Here is a 12,402-nt window from a genome sequence, read left to right on the forward strand (position 1 = left end):
TTCTTTCTTTCTTTCTTTCTTTCTTTCTTTCTTTCTTTCTTTCTTTCTTTCTTTCTTTCTTTCTCTCTTCCTTCTATCTTAATTTTTAAAATATCTTCTAAACACCATATTCTGATTAATATTTCCTCCTCCCAAATTCCACCCAGAGCCTTGCAATTCCCCACCTATTGAAACACACACTCTCAGTCCAAATCTCATGAGAAAACAAAACAGGTATCTAAAAATAAAAATGATAATAAAATAAACTCAACCAAACAAAAATATTATGAAACAAACAAATAAACAAACAGGAAAAGAGAGTCAAACAAAAAAAAACATGAAATAATATAGAGACAGAGATGAATTCATTTGCACACATAGAAAGTCCACTAAAAAATCAGAACAATTATATATAAGAAAAAGACTTGTATAAAAAATGGCCAGACAAAGCACTATAAGACACCCCCTCACTTCAAATACAGCATTGAGTTAGTTGTGTGTTGGGTGTCTACTACCAGGCATGGGCCTGTCCTTATACCCACTTAGGGCCCCTTGGAGAAAACTAATGTTCCTTTGAGAGAGGTTATCACTTGGAAATAGCTTCTAGGTGAAGATGGGCCTTATGCCTACTTCTCATTTCAGTCTTGGGATCCCATTTGCCTTAGGTCTGTCCAGGCTCTGAGTGCTGCTACAGTCGCTATGAGTCCACATGCTTCAGTTCTGTTTTATCTAGAAGGCCTTCTTTCCTTGGTATCTTCCATCCTCATTGGCTCTTACAAAGTTTCTGTCTCGTCTTCCATAAACTCTGAGGGGAGGAGTTTGCTGTTGACATGTCACTGAGGACTGACTATTTGCAGCTACACTGACAGTTATAGTTTGCTTTGGGTACTGTGCAGAGTACCATGAGCATGAGTCAGTCTGGGTGAGGGCTCTAGGTAGGTAGGTAGCTCAACTGCTCCCTGTTCAGTGAGTTACAGAGGTCTTATTTTCAGCAGTAGGGCCTTGCCATTAGATAGTGAAGAGAAACCAACAGCCTTGGCAGCAGCCTGAGTTACTTGGGGGTTCCTATGTGGCCTTTTGGACAACAACTTGATTAGATATAAACCATTCCCAGCACTAGAAGCTTCATTTGGAGGCTAGAGGTCTGCAGCTGGGGCTTTGTATTCCCTGTTAATTGGTTATTCTATTTATCTTTCTTTCATATATGTATATATTTAAGAAACTTTTATTGTAGTACATTTCCATGCATCTCTCAAATGGCCTTTGGTTTTAGATGTTGCTCTCCATATTCTCCCATTTGATCCTTCAATGTGATCTCCCTGTTCTTGCCAAACCCAGCCCCTGCTCTTCTATAACTATCTATTCTATAGCTCCTACTTACAGAGATCCTTCCCTGTTTGCTTATCCCATATTGTATACCTAACTTCTAGGGTTGTACGTACTGTAGCCTGCTTCTCAAAGATTCAACAGCTAACACACATATGTAATTGGATACACACCATATTTGTCTTACTGAAACCTTAGCTAAATCTCAGGTAGATCTCAACTGTCATTTTTTCAAAAGAAAAATACAAATCCTTGACAGTAATCTCTTTGATTTTCTGCATTTAGTTTTTGGTTCAGTATTATTAATGACAGGGGGCAGGTGTGTGCCATCTCCATGAGCAGTATCTTCTTGTGAAAACTTCCCTTGGAATGAGATTTTAATTTTCAGTGTTTAATATCATGCCTGTTGTGGACTTTTGTTTCTATGGTCAGATGATATATTGCTTATATATGGCCACGCCATTGGATGTTCTCACAGTAGCCTTTTCAAGCGCACCTATAGTTTGGTTAGTCCGAGTAGAGCTGCTCCTCAGGGCTGACTGACAAGTAGTGAAGCATTGGGAAAGAAGTATTTGTCAGTGTTTAACAAAGCATATAGGGAAAGAAGTATTTGTCAGTGTTTAACAAAGCATATAACGCAAAACAGAATCACCTAGCAAAGCAAATAAAACATATCTTCAAAACAGGAGAAATTTGCTGAATATAAAAACAACCATGAAGTAAATCTGTTTTTGGAAAAAAAAATCATTCTTGTACTCACACAGTTAATTTATGTTCTTCAAATATGTATTTGATTGTATAATGCTTTAACGGGGAAGAATGAGATGAAGCTAAATAGTCATAAATATATCCATGTATTAATTATGGCTATAATAAATTATTAATGTTCAAGAGCTATGGCCTTTCAATTTTGGAAGAATTTAAACAACTAGAAAGAAGGATTGGAATTCTTATTTATTTTTATTTTTTGAAGAAGAATAGCAGGAGAGAGGCATTAGAAACAGTTCAAGCTTTCACAGTGACACCTTCTACACTCAGAGTTGATGCATACTATTTAATGAAAATACTGACATACTGAAAAGGTCTCCTCTGGCTTTCATCTTTCAAGCCACAGAGGATACGCTCACAGTACAGTACTGGTTCTTTAGCTTCCCACTTGCTCCTTCCTCCCCTGCCTCTCATCCTCTTGTCAGAGCACTGTTTAATATTGGAGCAGCTACAAAATATGGAAAGCACACATGGTTAAATTAATCAATAAGCTGAATTAAGAGGTTCCACTGAAAGTCAGGGCTACAATTTGTTAATATTTTAGTGAGTTGGACCCTAGACCTTTTTTTTTAGATAAGATCTGTAAGCTTTAATTGTAATAAAACACAGATTTTTTTTTAGCAGAATATAATTTTCAGGTTAATTCTGTTGGTTTCCTTAAAAATTAGTTATATTTAAGTAGGAAATTTTCATATTGTCTGTTATGAAAAAGAAAAAAAATAAAGAGGATAAGAAAGTGTCTCTCCCTCCCCCACTGGGCTACTTCCTGCTATTTCTAACAGTAGTACAATGTTGCTGACTATGTTATGTTGTTACTAGGTTGTGTCAAATCAAGAGAATAATTGGACATTAAGATTCATCTCTGAATACATTAATTAGATGATTTCTTTATTTCTGTCTTAGGTTACTAATGATTTCCTCTCCATAACTAAGGAAACTCTGTAAGAACTCATTATGCTTTGGGGATTCTCCAGCTACTTTAAGATGATTTGGGGTGAATGCGTTTGTTCTGGTAACAGTAGACTCCATATTAAGTTCCAAAATTAAAATTTCAAAAAGAAAGGGTAGTATTTAGATTTCACATGTGTGCCCTTCAGGGGGTTATTTCTTTTCAGATGAAATATGTTCCACCACAGTGGTACCTATGGAGAGCCCGAGGCCCCAGGAATACTAATGTGCTCATCACTGCCATCCTAGAAGCCACATTCTCTCCAACGCTGGGTCTACAAGCATCTCCTCCTCTTGCAGGAAACACAGGCAGAGTTCTATACAGCTCTGAGACTATGTGCCTGGCTGCACAGTATGTTCACTTAAAGCAGGGTTTCATTGCTGATTCTGCCTGTGTTCTTAGACTCCCAAGTTTAAGATGGGAGAAACAACAAATCTCTGTTATTAGCTAATTAACAAAAATATCACCTAAGCTTTCTGAGGTACAGATACTAACTCAGAAGTTATCTGAAGATCATTCTTGTTGGCTATCTTTCCTGTTTTGAGCAGCAGGCCTCCTCATAGGAAGTGAGAATTTTTCAGATCATTTTGTAGTATTTCAAATTGCTATAATTTGATAATATTCCATAGGAACAACATTTTACTTCAAATTGGTAAGGTGCTATTAGAATTGAGGTCAGAACGTGTACTGGCTGGTTTTGTGTGTCATCTTGACACAAGCTGGAGTTATCACAGAGAAAGGAGCTTCAGTTGGGCAAGTGCCTCTATGAGATCCAGCTGTGGGGCATTTTCTCCATTAGTGATCAAGGGGGAAGGGCCCTTTGTGGGTGGGACCATCTCTGGGCTGGTAGTCTTGGGTTCTATAAGAGAGCAGGCTGAGCAAGCCAGGGGAGGCAAGCCAGTAAGTAACATCCCTCCATGGCCTCTGTATCAGCTCCTGCTTCCTGACCTGCTCGAGTTCCAGTCCTGACATCCTTTGGTGATTACCAGCAATGTGGAAAGTGTAAGCTGAATAAACCCTTTCCTCCCCAACTGCTTCTTGGTCATGATGTTTGTGCAGGAATAGAAACCCTGACTGCGACAGAAGGCATAACTAGAGAGACACTCTCCAAAGTCAATGTCAAAGCATCCCAGGCTCTCGTCCCCACCGTATGATGGGTTTTGGATAAAATCTAAAATCAGATGACTCTTTAAAAACTTGTAATAAAATAGATTAGTTATTGTTTCCACTTACTGACTGATGGTGGTATATCCTAATTTGAGCATACAATATAGTTTTATGTCAGTTTCTATTTTTTGATTGGGAACGGTAGTTCACCTACATTTAAAATCCTTATCAACAACCAACGACCCTTCCCATTTTGCTTTCAACTTGAATCTCCTGTGTGCTATCTCTTCACTTCCCTTACTTCTTCGTGATGCAACTTATCATCTCCAATTCCTTCATTACCTCTTTCTCTTGTATATAAGTTATTTTTCTTGAGATGTCATTTTTATTCATTTTATATTTTTCTAAAACTAAAAATATTTATTGAGAATTTCATGTGCATACAGTAAAATAGCATATCTACCTGAAGGTAGATCTTTCCCCTCCACCTTCTCACAGATTCTCTGATATCTGTCAACTTCATACCCTCTCCTCAGGTTTTAAAAATAACCTGATAAGCCCAGTTGCTGTTGTATTTTATGTGCAGGTCTGGGTTCACCCACTAGAGTATGGACAACCTCCCAGTGTCCTAACCATAGAGAAAAATGACCTTCCTCCATAGCATCTGTGAATTGCTAACAACCTAGGTCAGGCCTGGGGCCCTGTCAACTCTTAATCTATCTGTGCTAGAATTTTGGCTGGCTTGATCTCTTGAGGGTTCTGTACAGAAACCCACTGCTGACATAAGCCTCTGAGTGCCACATAATGTCCAGAAGGCAGCATTCTCAAATGTCTTCCCACCCTCTGCCTCTTACATTCCCTGCCTTCTATTACAGCCTTAGCAGAGATTTCCAGGATGCTAGAGAGGCAACTTAGGGCTGAGCACTCAAGTCACCATTCTCAGAAGTTCAAGTAGTTAAGAGCATCTGTATTGACTGTTGCCCAGTGCAAAAAGAAGCTTCTCTGGCCAAGCTTGAGAGTAGATCAGGTCTGTGAGTATGAACATAAATGTTTTGGAGGCATTTCAACAACATAGACATTTAGCAAAATAACAAGTAGGTTCTACCCTAGGGCCTATGACTTCTCCATCCATGGACTTTTAACCAGGTTTCAAGCACCAGTCATGGATAACTCCAGTGGAGCAAGACTGCCTTCCTATTAGAAAGCAAATGTCTATCCCTTAAGAGTTATGTCTCTGTGTTCCCCTTGGGCATAGCTTACCTGCCACGTTAGTGTAGCATGTAGGGTTCATTGCTGGATAGGACCACCAATGTCCTTCTTCCCTATCCATCTGCACAGGTCCTTTTTACAATATGAATGCTAACCAGCCAGCAAGTGTCCTGGTTGGTTTGAGCCTGATTTCTCTGTCTTGCAACCAAAAGGTGTGGAGTCTTCAACAATCAATTCTTATCTTGTAGTTATGGTGGGATAATAAAAACAATGGCAATAACCTATGTTGTTTTGGAAGCTACAGTGTCCTCCCTGAAAATAACTAATACGGACATATTCTGTGTTGGGCACTGTGATTTTTTTTATTTAATAGCCCATGTCTTCTGGGAACATCGTTGCTCACCCAAGCAGCATTTCATCTGTTCAAACATTCTTGCCTGTAAACTTGTACTTTGAAGTTAGCCTATCTGTTAGTAGGTTTCCAGAGGGCTTTAAAACACACACACACACACACACACACACACACACACACACACACACACACATTTAGCTTTGGTTAAACTACTCCTTATCTCTCCTTCATCTACTCCTGTCCTTGTTTAAATATTTATTTCCTAATATATCCACCCTGCCATCTTTTTCATGTCAAGTTGGGTAACAAGATACAGGATGACTGAGTGTCCTAAGGCAGCCTAGTCAAGCTCCTTCTTGTGAAGTATAATGTTTTATGTGTATGAGTATTCTACCTATATTCTGTCCACTATGGGTGTGCCTGGCACCAATAGAGACCAGAAGAGAGTCTTGGATCCCCTGGACTGGAGTTCTAGACTATTGTAAGTTGCTGTGCTGTTGTTAGAGATCAAACCTAGGTCTGCTCCAGAAGAACAATCAGTCCATGTTCTTAACTATGGATTCATTTCTCCAGCCCTTATTAGTTAATTTTAATATAATACATTAAGTGATTCTTTGTGATTTCACACAATGTGTTTTCATGTATTCATTCCCTATTCCTCCTATAACCTCATCCAGTTCCACCCAATCCTCACCCTAACTAACTTCATATCCTTCTTTGTGTGTGTGTGTTTGTGTGTGTGTGTTTGTGTTGTGTTTTTAGTAGTCTACATAGTTCAAATTGTGTTGCCAATTCATCCTTCAGATTGGTCCCTCCAGGGTCCACACTTTTTTTTTTTTGGTTTTTCGAGACAGAGTTTTCTCTGTATAGCCCTGGCTGTCCTGGAACTCACTTTGTAGATCAGGCTGACTTTGAACTCAGAAATCCACCTGCCTCTACCTCCCTAGTACTGGGATTAAAGGCATGCACCACCAGGGTCCAGACTCTTAAAGAAAACTGACTTCCTTTCCCAGAAGCTGTCAACTGCCAGTAGCTCCTTTGTTAGGAGGTGGAGCTTCATGAACCCTTCTTCTTTCCATGCTAGAATGTTGGCTGCCTTGATAATACATAAGCTTCTGCAGGAAGCCATGGCTGCCATGGTACTGTGAAGATATTTTCCTGTCATATCCAGAAAATATTTGGTCCTCCCTGACAGCTGGTGCCTACTCTTTCCACCCTCCTTTCCATGATGGCGTCTAGGTCTTGGGGTAGGAGTATTGTAGAGACATCCCGTTTGTGGCTAAACACTCCAGCAACGTTTATTCTCATTTCTTTGATTGGAAATACGATGGTAGATTCTTTAAGTCCACTCGATCAATTTCTAAGGAAGACCACACTTTGGCAAGGAGATGCAGCTGTTGCTTTCTGTCGGTAGGTTACTATTTTACATGTGTATAAATTTTTAGTAAACAGAAATGGTTCATCAACAATTGCTCCCTCACAGGCTAAGTTTTTATGGTATCAGGAACCTGTAGCCAATCACAGCTGGCAAATAATAAAAAATGTCTGCAATAAGTAATTCACGCAAAGCAAATACTTTCTATTTTATTGAATTGTACCTGTGGTTCTATTTTTATTAGTGTTACTCTTCAACTGTTTCTAATAGCGAAATTAAAATTTTATCATAGATATCATAGGAACAGAGTCAACATAATGAAAATCAGATACTATTTTTCATATCAAGCCCCCTCAGAGAAGTGTCTTCAAGGGACTATGGGTATTTCACTCTAATCTTTCCTCTCTATGCTGTTTTACATGTTTAGTTTGAGTATTGAAATTGAAGTGCTAATATCATCCAGAGTAAACCATATTTATATGCTGGATATCACATTTGACAAAGTTATTGGTCAGATGTTATATAGTTGTCACTATGTAGAACCTTGGAAATAGAGGTGGGACCAAAACAAAATCAGCCCTTGGTTGAATAACGTGGCTTAAAATTTGTTAGAGAAGAAACTTATGGATCAAATAAGCACACTGTAAAAATACTGATATAGCTGTAAGTAAATTTATAATGGCATACTTGCATATTCACACTTAGTTAATAATAACAGTCTTAAGACTATGAAACATAATTGAATGACCTTAGTATGTATGTGCATACATACGTCTATGATTTGCCAAGGGAACATGTTTATAATTGGGGAAGAACTCCATCTGCAATGTCCTTGGCATTGCCAGCAGAGGACATGGGAAAAGTTTAAGCCCAGAAGAGTCAACAATACTATCTGAGACTAATAATGACAATGATGGTTTGAGAAAAGGCAGATGTTCAGTTATGACTTTATTGTACATTTAAAGACATTTACACATTGTATTTACCAAGTTTCTACAATGTGAAGAATGCTATTTTAGATATTATGGGTAAAAAACCAAATGAGTAGATTTAAAAGCCCTTTATTGCACAAAATTCTCCATTTGTTGCCACATTTACAGGTTAGATCCACTAGCTCTTCACATGAGAGACAAGTTAATGTCAGATGACTCTTCACATTTTCATCTGGCTTCAGTCTATATAATACATGGTTTATTATTATTCTTTAAGGATTTGCAGAAATAAAAAATTTGCATTTGAAAAACACTTTCTAAATATAAATACAAGTGAGACAGTATTCGCTTTCCTCTTTGTAGTTTCTAATTGTATCTCTAGGCTAGTATTTAAATAGATTATTTTGTTGTTGTTTCTTGGGCTAGCAGAACTTGAAGGAGACTTCAAGAGTGTGCAAGTCTGTAGCAAAATGATGTTGGCTAGTATTTGTTGGTGGTAATACTATGGTGACAAGCATTTCACCACCTAGATGCCTGTTGTGCCTCTTCCCCACTATTTCTAATAGAAATCAATCTAAAATCAATAGACATGACTGACTATATCAATTCCATGAGAAACAATTAATAACTCTCATCATTTATGTTTTTGAGTCCAGGGCGTATCTAGCCATTCCATTTCTCTTTTAAGGTTTTACAAGCAGAATATTTCAGATATAAAAACAGTGAGTAATAACAGCAAAGAATGCCTGCTTCCTTTTACACTCTTCAACACATGTCAAGAGTTTCATAATTTGATTGCATCTATTCTCTTTGTATTTTTGTTTTGCTGGAGTGTTTAGAAAACAATTCCAGATATAATAATAGCATTTTATTCATTCATATTTCAGGACACCTCTCAACTGTTAAAGTTTCCTACTTTATAACTAACTAACTAACTAGAAGCACCAACTGCATATCTTCCTCAACAAAACATGTTTTGTGTGTCTTAAAAAACACATATTTCATTTTATGTTTACTTGCCTGAGTAGATACAAGGTGTATCACATGCATGCAGGTGTTGGTAGAGGCCAGAAGAGGGCAACAGATACCCTGGAAATGGAGTTTCAAACCACTCAATGCTGGTGCTGGGAACCAAACCTCAGCTTCTGCAAGAACAGTATGTGCTGGTACCTGCTGAACCATTTCTCAGCTCTAGTAAGAAAACTTTTTTTTTTTAAACTCATCACCTAGTATTTGACTTGTTTGTTTTAACATCTTTATTTGTTTTAATGAGGTCTGGTCTTTTGTTTTTGTTTTGTCTTGTTTGTAAAGTGTCCATTTACTTAAAATGAAAACACAGTCTACATATTGCACTTAGTTGTTTTCTGTCTTTAGGTTTTGTTTTCTGTTTTTTGATTTTTGTTTTTTTTTTTAATTCATCTGAGGATAACTTCCTTCCTGGTGTAATACGTCTTTTCTTTTTCATTTCTTTTTCGTCTTTCCTCCTTTTTCTCTGGAAACAGCAGTCATTTTTTTCCCCTGAGAATGTTGTTCATCCAATGAACCTAATTGTTAGTGAATTATATTATTTTTGCACCTCTTGAAAATGGACTAGTGTCAGTAAGAACTCAGCTGAGGTGTCTATTCAAGTGGGACTTGTAACAAGGACTCTGGCGCTGATACTGGCAGATTTATTTGAGAAGCAGTTCTTTCATACTGAAGAGAGGTTGGTGAGATGTAGACAAGGGACTGTATTCAGTCATGGCCTCTAGGTAGACCCCTGTGCCTGTCCCATCCTCCCATCCCTCTCTCCTGCTTTTCTTTGGATGCTTGTATGGTGTTAGTTTAAGACCTGATCTGCAGTGCTGAGCTATTGGTACGTATTGACTACAATGAAATTCAGGTCTTTTTAAAATTTCTTTGTTTTGTAAATATGAAAAGTTTTGATGGGTGACTCACGCATGAAAAATAGAGGAACTGACTTTTCTACTTTACATGATGACCACTGGCACCAGCAAGAAAGAAACCACAGAAACAATACTATTCAAAATTTCCTGGAATTAATCTAACCATGGAAGTGAAAGACTTGTACAATGAATACTTCAAGACATTGGAAAAGAGACCAAAGGACACCTTACTAAAACCAATCTATGGACTCTACAGAATCTCCAATGCAACACTGAAAAAATTATTTTAAATTTCACATGGAAACACAAAAGATACTGGGTAGCCCAAATAATTCTGAGCCACAACAATAAACCAACTAACTAACCATCCAACCAAACAACCATCCAACCAACCAACCAACTAACCAACTAACCATACAAAATAAGCAATCAAATAAACTTCTGAAGGAATCAACATTCCAGACTTCAAGTTATACAATAAAGGTAAAATAATAAAAACAGTATAATACTGGCATAAAACAAGACTCTTTAATCTATGGACACTAAATGAAGACCCTCATAAGAGCCCACATCCTGAACTTTGACAAAGCAGTCAAAAATACACATTGGAGAAAAGATACTTTCAGCAGGTGTTTCTTGTTAAACTGCTATCTGTCTATATATCATGTATATCTCTCATCTCTCTATATATCATCTATATCTAAATAAATACTTAGAGAAAATTTACTTTTGGTTCTTATTTCTCACTCTGCACAAAAAATGACCTCAACATAAAACTTGACACTTTGAATCTGGTAGAAGAGAAAGTGAACAGTGTGTCCGAATTCATCTAGACATTTGGCAAAGGGCTGTTCTCTGTAATAGACATTAACTTCTGGTCTCTACACTAAGCATGTATGCTTATACACACACTTGCCCTCGTGAACATGTATTCATGTATTTAAAAAAAATTCATTGTCTGCATAAGAGCTCTTAATTATCAAAGTGCGAATTTTTCTAAAAACCCTTTACAGAGATACAATAGAAAAGTCTATAAGTTTGGCAGCAAATTGATCTACATGGTCCTGGATGAGGAACTAATCTGTTTGTGACTTTCCCAGTTTAGCACTGAAGTTTTGGTGACCTAAGAATGTCTTCATGCTGAAGAGATGGATCAGTGGTTAAGAGCACTGACAGCTCTTCTGAAGGTCCTGAGTTTGAATCCCAGTAACCACATGGTAGCTCACAATCATCTGTAATGAGATCTGACGCCCTCTTCTGGAGTGTCTGAAGACAGCTACAGTGTACTTACATATAATAAATAAATAAATAAGTAAATAAATAAATAAATAAATATCTCCATGTGCCTAGTCAATTGGAATCATCTTCAGAAATATGATGATTTAAATGATTCTTAGAGTCCCTTTCTAATTGTCAAGAATTCTCAATTGTGATTGCCTAGAACAATTTTAGCAAACTCCATGTGGAAAATTCATAGAACTGGGAATACAAAGTACAGCAAAGAAGAAGGTAATTAACCACCAGGTTGACTGGTTTGTATTTTACCAATAGTTAGAAATGAAAATGGAGTCTAAGTTAGATGCTTTGATTATCACCTATCACATATGTTGGGTTTTTTAATTTAATTTTTATTAGATATTCTCTTTATTTACATTTCAAATGTTATCACCTTTCCTAGTTTTCCCTCTGAAATTCCCCCCTCTTCTGCCTGCTCCCCAACCCACCCACTCCTGCTTCCTGGCCCTAGCATTCCCCTATACTGGGGTATATAACCACAGGACGTAGGGCCTCTCCTCCCATTGATGACTGACTAGGCCATCCTCTGCTACATATGCAGCTAGAGCCATTGGTGGTTTAGTCCTAGGAAGCTCATATTGTTGTTCCTCCTATGGGGCTAAAGACCCCTTCAGCTCCTTGGATACTTTCTCTATCTCCTTCACTGGGGAACCTGTGCTCTGTACAATGGATGGCTGTGAGCATCTACTTCTGTATTTGTCAGGTACTGGTGGAGTCTCTCAGGAGACAGTTATATCAGACTCTTGTCAACAAGCACTTATTGGCATCCACAATAGTGTCTGGGCTTGGTGGTTGTTTATGGCATGAATTCCCAGGTGGGGGGATCTCTGCATGGTCATTCCTTCAGTCTCTGCTCTGAGCTTTGTCTTTGTAACTCCTTCCATGGGTATATTGTTCCCCCTTCTAAGAAGGATCAAAGTATCCACACTTTGGTCTTCCTTCTTGAGTTTCATGTGTTTTGCAAATTCTATCTTGGTTATTCTGAGCTTCTGATATTGCTCAAGATCCAGCAATACCTCTCCTGAGCATATACCTAGAAGATGTTCCAACATGTAATAAGGACACATGCTCCACTATGTTCATAGCAGCTTTATTTATAATAGTCAGAAGCTGGAAAGAACACAGATGTCCCTCAACAGAAGAATGGATACAGAAAATGTGGTACATTTACACAATGGAGTACTACTCAGCTATTAAAAACAATGAATTTATGAAATTTTTAG

Source organism: Mus caroli, chromosome 2 (assembly GCF_900094665.2).
Source record: "Mus caroli chromosome 2, CAROLI_EIJ_v1.1, whole genome shotgun sequence".
Taxonomy (NCBI): Eukaryota; Metazoa; Chordata; class Mammalia; order Rodentia; family Muridae; genus Mus; species Mus caroli.